This window comes from Cupressus sempervirens, chromosome 11, assembly GCF_028749045.1.
Source record: "Cupressus sempervirens isolate cs-2001-9-10 chromosome 11, ASM2874904v1, whole genome shotgun sequence".
NCBI lineage: Eukaryota > Viridiplantae > Streptophyta > Pinopsida > Cupressales > Cupressaceae > Cupressus > Cupressus sempervirens.
Genome location: NC_143128.1, coordinates 766,196,871 through 766,206,858, shown reverse-complemented (window position 1 = coordinate 766,206,858; position 9,988 = coordinate 766,196,871). Strand labels below are relative to the sequence as shown.

The 9,988-nt window shown below is 38.1% G+C and overlaps 2 pseudogenes; both read right to left on the bottom strand.

The window, feature by feature from the left end:
- Positions 1-415: 415 nt before the first annotated feature.
- Positions 416-1,591, bottom strand: LOC149531859 (E3 ubiquitin-protein ligase PUB23 pseudogene; annotated as a pseudogene).
- Positions 1,592-5,072: 3,481 nt separating this feature from the next.
- Positions 5,073-6,648, bottom strand: LOC149531858 (E3 ubiquitin-protein ligase PUB23 pseudogene; annotated as a pseudogene).
- Positions 6,649-9,988: the final 3,340 nt, after the last annotated feature.

Below are 9,988 nucleotides of genomic sequence, written 5' to 3'. Positions count from 1 at the left end.
ATAGGCAATGGCAGGAAGTGGTGCATCGTGTAGATCCCGACTAGCAGGTGACTACGACTCCCTTCTTTAACCACATCAGACACACCATACAAAAGCAAACACACAAAACAAACACGCACACCATACACATGCAAGTATGGGGTAAGTATCCATAAGAAAACACATATGATAATAAATCATCTTACTAATCATCATTAATAACTACAAACACTGAAAATAATCATCATACATACATGAAATGTAGAGTCTAAGTAATCTCATCACATATCAACTGAATCCATAGCACAATATTTGATAATCTCATAATAATGTTACTGATCATCAACATGAAACTAGCTTTAAAAGAGTTCAACAATGATAACAAAATGCAAACCAGGGGCAGGCACTACACAGAAGAAATGCAAGGTGCGCTTTTTCAGCACTTAACATGCATTCTTAGCACCTCGTTTACCTTAATCTTTGTTTTGACCGTGCATTCGCAGTCCAGGAGCAAGCACAGTTTAGTGACCGCACCAATCGGCAACATTTCATCAATCACTTGCTTTGAAGGAGAGAATTTACAGAGAGACCAGAGAATCCTGACGGCTTTTTCCGTTGCCACGTGGGAAACTCTCAATATCTTCTTAGACACTGCAGGGATGCCCATTGCGTGGTCCGCCATGGCAGCCCTCCCTTCTGCACATCCAAACAACACGTCAAGAAGGCATAACATCCTCTTGCAGTTTCTTTTTTTCTGGTCAGGAAGCAATTCGATCAAGGCAGAGACTGCCCCTGCCTCGATGGCTTTCATTTTATGGCGTCGGCTATTGGAAGCCATTTCAGTGAGCATTTGGAGGGCATCCACGGTGGCCTCGTGGCACACCTCATCTGTCAGCACTTGTAAAAGTCCTTCAATGAACTCACCATTGGCATTCATGACAAGTCGCTCAAGGCCTTTCCTTGACACCGTCTGTAAGAGCACGGTGGAATAAAAGCGTGCGTTGGAGGTGCCTCTCTTGAGAATGGCCGCGAGGGAGGCCAGGCAATTCCGTGTGGCGATGGAATCGAGCGTTTGGTCTAACAAAGGAAGAGAGTGAAGAATCCCCAAGGCTTCCTCGCAGGCGATTGCAGAATCGTAGCAACAACCCTCTTCTTCATCACTCTCTGCGAAATAGCTTTCAATGATGGAGATTAGGGCAACCGGCGCAATGGACGATGTGATGAACCGCATGTTGCTCTCGCTCTCATAGGCCACAGATTTGATCTTCTTCAACGCTTTCAATTGAAATGATTTCATGTCTTGCAACAATTTATCGAGGCGATCTACATCGAGCGGCGGTCGGGGCGCAGAAATCCGCTGGACTCTTGCAGAGGAGTTGAGAACGCACCAGTGTTGGATGAGACGACGCAGTGTGTGGTTGGGTGTGAGGTCGGTGTTTTGAAGGGGTTGCTTTGTGAGAGGGCAGGTGTTGTTCCCCATTGCGAACACCCACTTCTCAATGCTCTGCTTGTCGTAAGTCGCACTAGTGCAGAGCGTCACGGGGTCATTCATCAGTTGCATAGATATCGGGCACAAGAAATACGAAGGGATTTCTATATCTGTAGAATCCATATATGCTTCCACGCACCAAATTAATGGGGAGAGCCGAGTGTTGGGTTTTCCCTACAAGGTGAAGCAATTGTGGAGTTGAAATGTGGCGTGGTGAAAGAAGAGGCCACAGATGCTTATATAGACTTGTTTCCAGCTAGGAGAGAGGAGCCATGTCAACGGAGGTTGCAACCGGGTGTAGTGTCAACATGAAATGAGGCCTAGTCGTTCGCTAGTCGGACGACATGGTCCGTTGCAACCGCCGACCTTCATGAGGCGCTGACTTTTTTTTTTTGTACTGGGGGTGGATTCTTTGTTGCCCGGTAAGCTTTGAAAGTTTCGTAAATCTTATAAAAATTAATTGAAACATGTGAAGGATACAAACTGTTATTCTTCAACATTTGAAAGCTGCAAATTGCAACGAACCAAAAATTGTCAAACTTATGACTGTGAAAGTAAAATGACAATTATTTATGAATGATATATTTATTGAATGAATGATAGATTTATGATTTTAAATTAATAATTAGTAGTTAGATAAGCATGATATATTTTTTATAGCAAGTTCAATCGATTCATCTAGTTTTGAGTCAAATTTATCGATCTATATTTCGTGTGTAGTCATTTATAAGATCTTAGGGCCCGTTTGGTTGCTAGAATAGGAATAGAAAAGTTGGAATATACTTTCCATTTTCTGTTTGGTTTGTCACTTGGAATAGGGAATAGGAATACCTATTCCCGTTTTGCCTCTATAATGAGCTTATACCCATTCCAAAAAATAGTTGTTATTGGAATAGCCATTCCTATTCCTAATATTGTTGAGATAATGGGTGTTGCACACATTGCATAATATTGTTATTTTATTATGTAATGTTCCACCTAGATGGACGTGCAACATGTAAAGATTCCCATGAAATATTCTTGATGAGTTGTATTGTAACATTGTGATAATATTTCATGTAATTATTTAATATTGGAAAAAAGAATTAAATGCCCAATATTAAATGTGGGGTCAGTGGGTTAGGTAGCACATGGTTTATGTAATACCACTTGGTGGTTTTGTGGGACTTGCTACTATATAAGCAACCACAAGGGTAGTTGTTGTAGTGAGAGACTGACAAGGAGAAGACAAAAGGCAAGAGTCAAGCGGGACAAGGCTTGACAGGTTAGCCAAGGGAGCATTTGTGAAGGTTGAAAGCATGGCATGGGATGTGTGGATTCATGCTTGTTCACATAGTTTGCTCGGTTGTGGCTATGGCCATGAAGGCTTCCATGGTTGTATGGCAATGGTATTTTTGTTGAATAATACATGGTGATGGATGCTTTTGGAGGCTGGGTTTTTTTCCCTCAATGAGGGTTTCCCAGGGTATATCTTGTGTCACAATTTTGTGGGTATGTTGTCTATTCTTTTGCATGTGGATTTTAATTCCGTGTTTATTTCAAATTTATTATGGGTTATGTGGAAACGGTTATATTCTTTGTTGCCAAGTTTCCTTACAAATATTACATGCCTATTCTCCATTCCTATGCCCGTACCAAACGGGCCCTTGCTTTTTACAAGAATGAATGTAACATTTGGCACTTATTACATCTAGCTGATGTTCAAAGAGGTAAAACACAAGGACTTCCCAAGAGGTCATCCCAATATTGATCTCATAGCTAAATAATAGCTATTGAACTTTACTTTAGAGCTACTTTGTAGCAATATAAGATCAATGCATGATACAAATTTGAGGAGAGAGGGAGAGATGAAAATATAGAGATCAATATGTGATATAGATTGAGCAAGGGGAAAATGTAGAGAGAGAGAGGAAGAGAGAGAATAAAAATATGAAAGAGATGTAGAAAGAACAAGGAGGATAGATAAAGGGAGAAGAAGGGAGAAGAGGGTGAGATTCTTCAATATATAGAAAATGAGAGCTAGAAAGGAGAGATGGAGAGAGATTAAAAAGATAGTTTGATGTAAAGAGATAAAGATAGAGGTAAATTAGAGCAAATTTAAATATGTATAAAATAATTGTTTGATTTATGAGCTATATTTTGAAAAATAAAAATTGAAAATATTTATGACTAACTTTATTCAATTTAAAAAATAATATTTTCTCTAATTTCTATTTATCTCAAATTATTTAGACATACCAAATGTTAATCACTAAAATAGCATTGAAAATACAAGAAATCTACCAAAGGAATTGGATAAAAATCCCTACGATTTTTTTATGAAAAGATAAAAATTTCACATGTAAGTGAGGCCTATGAAATTGAAACCATCTTTCATGGTCCTCATGAATAAGCTTACACATAACTGCAATTTCTCATGATATAAATCACTTCAATAGTCAACCTTCTAGTTGAGAATTTCTCTCCAATAGTCAACCTTCTCGTTGGAAATAATGTGAAAAGCTTAATTAACTTGGTTAGCCAACCACCCTATTCAATTCTTTGCAATATATACAAAAGAATGTTTCTCAAAGTTTATGAGAAAGTGTAAAAAAATTGGTTAGCAGGTATAGAAAATTACCTAAACACCTCTTGAATTTTTTTATTTATTTAAAAGGGACACCAAATTCGTAGAATCCATTTTAGATAAAAATCTTCCCCATCCTAGAGTATAATTTTTTCACAATGCTTAGAGAATTTCTCAAGCTTCTATTTATTTATTAGACCGACATACCATAAAAACAAAAAAATTAAATGATGAACCATCGTAATTATGGCCAATTCCCTTAATTGTGTATTGCCTACATTTCCTCATAAAAACATCACTATCACTTTTCGAGAACTCTAGAAGGAGGAAGACCTTATTTTTGATACTTGTTAACTTAGTATTTATAATTGATTTAACATAAAGAGACCAAAAGTCTATCTCTAGGCTATTAAAATTTTTCCAATTCAACAAATTGAGGGGTTCGTCCAAGTTAAATTTGGCCTAAAAATTCTCCTTAATCATACTTTTAACACATGTGATCTTTGAAAACCTCTTTTATTTTGACTCAAAAAATACACAATTAAATCGTGGTAACAATATCACAATTTGACTTGTGGTGGAAAAATATCTCCTACTTATAAACCTCTTTTTGTTATATTATCTTAGGTGAAACAAAAAAATGTTATACTAATGTCAACCAAATCAATTTCATATCCTTTAATGGTGGCAACTACCTCCTATTTTTGCATGCCAAGAGCTTGAAATCGAAGAATAATTGTGTACACACCTTTTGAATCATGACCTCAAGACATAATATTATGCTCCTCTATAAAATAAGAAATTGACACTAAAATATAAACTAAACTAAAAACCACTTTTTAATTTTTATTTTGAAAACACATATATATCTCACAATACATTTTTTTAAAATAAAACATTTATATATTTTTAATAAAAATTATTTATGGTCTTAATTTCAAAACACAAATTCAAAACAACACATTACAGTTAGTAAATTGTACACCTTTTATTGTAAGAGACACATTTCTGTTTTCATTCATAGATTTACATCAACAATTTAGTAATTAGAAGTCAATCGTATAATATCTTCTTTAATATGACGATTAAAAGGATGAAGTCGTGTAACACCTAAAATGTTTTCGACATTGGTTCATTGGCTATAAATATTGTGAGGAGAAACGAGACGGCAGCCATAGCTAGTTTCCGGTTTTCAGTGGGCAAGGAAACTTCAAGAAATTGCTTTTCACGATTGTTTACATTGGAATTGTCCATATGAAGGGTGAAAATCTAATGGAAGTTGTTGCCTTGCACGAATATGTAGGATTTCAAGCACTGGATTTAATTTCTCCGCTTCGTCCAAGATGAATATTACAAATGTGGAAAATTCACGGAGGAAATGCAAGATCTATTTTTCCAGCCATTTCCATGTTCTCTGAGCATATCTTTTACCTTTCTCTTGGTCTTGGCCGAGCAATCACCGTGCAGTAGCAAGCACAGTTTGGTGACCGCACCGATCTGCAACATCTCATCAATTACTCGCTTTGAAGGAGAGAATTTACAGAGCAACCAGAGGATGCGAACGGCCTTTTCCGTTGCCACGTGGGAGACTCTCATTATTTTCTTAGAGAGCGCAGCCATACCCATTGCGTGCTCGGCCAAGGCAGCCCTTCCTTCTGCACATCCGCACAGCACTTCGAGAAGACGTAACATCCTCTCGCACGTGCCCTTTTTCTCGCGATTCTGATCGGGAAGCAATTCGATCAACACGGAGACTGCCTCTGCTTGAATGGCTTCTATTTTACTGCGCTGGTTGTCGGAGGCGACTGCAGTGAGCATTTCAAGGGCAGCCACGGTGGCCTGGTGCGATATTTGTTCTGTCAACAGCTTCAGCAACCCATCGATCAAGTCACCGTTGGCGTTCATAACAACCCTCCCCAGGCCTTTCTTTGAAAGCTTTTGTAAGATGATGGCGGCATGAAACTGGGCGTTGGAGGCGCCTCTCTTAAGAATGGAGGTGAGAGAGGCGACGCACTTGCTTGTGGCAACCGAGTCAAGCGTGTCGTCCAACAGCGGAAGAGAATAAAGAATTCCCAGAGCTTCCTCGCACGCTTCGTAGCAGCAACGTCCTTCTTTGTAGCTTTCAATGATAGAGATTAGGGCACCCGGTGCCGCGGATGAAGTGATCAACCGCCTGTTACTCTCGCTCGCACTGGTCACTGATCCGAGCTTCTTCAATGTTTTCAGTTGGAATGAGTCCATGTCTTGGAGTATTTTGTTGAGCCGATCTGCATCGAGGGGAGGCCGAGGAGTGGCGATCCGCTGGATTCCTGTGGAGGGGTTGAGAACGCACCAGTGCTGGATGAGGCGGCGCAGTGTGTGGTTGGGTGTCGGCTCACAGTTTTGAAGGGCTTGCTTTGTGAGAGGGCAGCTGTTGTTCCCCATTGCGAACATCCACTTCTCAATGCTCTGCCTGTCGTAGGTCGCACCGGTGCAGAGCGTGACGGGGTCTTTCATGAGCTGCATCGATATCGGGCACAAGAAATACGAAGGGATTTCTAACTCTGCGGAATCCATACGCTTCCACGCACCAGATAACAGAGAGAGCGGAGAGTAGAGAGATGGGTATCGTGGCGTTGGAAGTGTATTGTGGTGATTATAGTGGAGGCTACAGACACTTATATAAACTCGTTTAGGGACGCATTGGGTCAATGGAGGTTGCTCGCAATAAACTCGTTCGTATGGGTGTAATATTGTCAACGTGCTTGCCTACCATTGGCATTAATGAGGCAGGTTTTCAAAAGCTAAAGTCTAATGCAGCCAGCGACCTCCTCGATGGGCCGACGCTCTCTTTTGGTGATGAATCCTTGGTTGAAAGTCAACCCACATACCGGGCTGGCTGTCAGAGTGAGGTCGTCTATGACTGCTGAAATCATTTCCATCAATGACGGTCTCCTCATAGAGGGTGCCACGGTCAAAAGCTTGTGCTACGAAGCATTTTCAAGGTGATGTTTGCTTAGTACACTCCTACCTGCTCTGTGGACTCGGGGACTCAAGGACACAGAGATTGCCTTAAACAGTTCTTACGGTGATTGGAAAAGGTCCAATGGAGAAGTGCTTTACGCATGAATGCAGCAGGCCAAAGTATGATTTACTTCGAGTGAGTGATACCTCGATTTTACTCTTCGTTCTCTAAACCGAGGGGGACGTCAAAAACATGTTAAATAAAATAAAAGAGTAAGGCTAAAAGGAGAGAAATACATAGATATATAAAGAGATAAAAGATGGAGAAATGGGGAAAGAGCAGATGAATAATATAAATAACGGGAGATTTGGATCTACAACTCTCCGTTAGCATCTCAAGATTAGACCTATATTACTTGATAAATCTCTCTTAACATTTAATTTGGCATTAGTAATGGTATTTATTCATTTTTTTAAGAGTTGAATATATTCCTCCTACTTTTACAAGATTCGATTTCATCTAGTTAAGATACTCTAATACTTTTTCTTAATTTTCTTTATTTACATCAAAAGTCATTAAAGTAACCACTTCAATACCAGTTCCATGAAAGTTAAATTAGTTTTTAGGTTTGTTATTCTAGATTTTATAGTTGGTATTGACTTTCCTTAATAGAACTAATTTTAGATCATTAATAGTGAGAATATCTAATCTTAGTCGTATTGTCTTCCTAAATATCTAAACCTTCATTTATCATTAAGGATAATTAACATTTAAACTTCAGTATTAATTCTAGCTTTGTAAGGATTTTTTAATGTCCGTTTTCCCTCCATCTCTTTGAGCTTTCTTCTATTTCCAAATTGTTTCCTTCTTTGTTGTTTTCACTCCCTCCATTCTCCCCTTAGTATCTTTCCATCTTTTCAAATCTGTCCTATGTTAGTTGCTCTAGAGCATATTCACCTGTTTTGTCAGTTTTCTTAGATTTAGTGTGTGCTAACTTTAGTCTATTTTTGATTCTTTATATGATGGTGTCTTTCCCCTAATTCATTTCTTCTCTATTTCTTCATTTTTGTTGTCTAGTTTAGTCTTTCGTTTTCCTCATTTGGCTCACATCGATCTCCTCTTGATTTTTTTTTAAGAAACATTTATGTTTCAAAACAAATTGTTCAAAGATATCAATGTCTCATGAAATGTTTTTTCTTAAATTTTCATTAGCCTCTTGGCTCCTTGTTGTTATGGGCTTTCTTCCTTTGTCCTATGTTTTATCTTGGTTTTTGGTTTCTTTTGGTTTGTTTTTTTTTTTTTTCCTTTCTTTGAGCTTTGTCTTTCCAGTTTACTCTTTAGTTGGTGATTAGCTTTTCTCGTTGGCTTTGCTTGGTTTTATTCCATTTATCTAATTTTTTAATTTGATAAGTCATCTTTTAATATTCTTCCTCTAACATCATCTATTTTTGTAATAGGTTAGATGCTATTTTCTCCCTTCATATTCTTCCCTTTTCTTCTTTGTTATTCTCCTTTTAACTCTTCATCTTTGTATTCCTCCGGCGATTAAATTTCTCAAACCCTTGACATTCAATATCATTTCTAAGTAGCTATAAAAGGGTATAGGGGTAAATCATTTCATATAGGCTCGTTGGATTCAAGTAAATATGGAAACTATTATTAAGCTCCACAGGCCACTATATCAAACAACCTTTGAGGGATCTGTTATAGGTACTATAATATAGGAATTGCTGCTATCAAATTTTTTTTTGGTAACAAGGGAAGCATGCCATGGTCCATTCTTGATGAAGTACAAGGTAAGAAAATTCCCAAAAGGAGATGTCCTAGCCCCCAACAAATAACCACACAACAAAAACACAACAATCATGCAAGATCTGCTACCAATTCACAATATTTTATTCATAAAATAACTATTTCCATGCAATGTGCCCGCCTGTAAAGCCTTTCGGGTTATGACCAAATATAATAGCAATTACAATAATTTTTGTAAAGATCCCTCAAGATCCAATGGAAAACCCCTTAGTTAGTCACAAACCATACTCTAGTAGAAACCTCCAAGGAAGATCTAAACTTGTTCTTGCAAGCCCACCAAGAAATCTCCCTTTTTTCCAAGCCACAACTACTAGCTTTTCAAAGTTCACTCCTTTGCCACATCCTCTTCTCCAAGCTAGATTATTATGGCTTAAGACTCCACAAGACCCCCCTACTTATACCCAACTAAGCCACAAGTCATCCTAGTAAGTTATTAATTAAATAAAGCCTTGCATTTAATACACATTAAAGCTACAAGTTGCCTAACAAAAAAATTTAAATACATACAACCAAATTAGATGCCAAGGTCGGCTCACATTGGAAACTGATCACAAACAACTCAAGAAAAGAAGAAACCAATACATGACCGAGCATCAAAAGAACCACTTCTGAGTATCAACAAATCCACCAAGCATAACCAAGCCCATACAAGCACTAGTATGTATTGAGTCCACCACAAACTGAGCCACTTCATTGATCAAGCTACTCAATCAACACATGAACCAAGCATAATTGAGCCATGTAGTATAATTTGATCTCCCAGTGTATGTCGAGTACCTTTAGAGATTGAGTGCCATGAGTAATGCTCTTCTTTGACCTAGTCATCTAACTCCAAGGGCAAAACACTCCAACATGCAGGATTGCCAACTACCCTAGGATGCTCTTGCATCAATTCTGTAGAAGCTAAAAAATTTGGAATATAATTGTTATGTAGGAGTCTATTCAAAATTATGTTCCTTGGCGATCTTGAAAAAGTACTCATCAATATCAACAAAAACCACATAATTGCAATTATGATTTAAATCTTCTAGGAAGAAACAATGTTCGATTATTTCCTTTTTTTTTAACTGAAAATCATAGAAGATTCAATAAACGGAAGATTATTGTGAGAAGAAACATTGATTTTCTTATGCATTTTCTACATGTCTGACATCCACTAGGAAACAATTGGATTGATTAGTTCATGAAGGAGGATCAA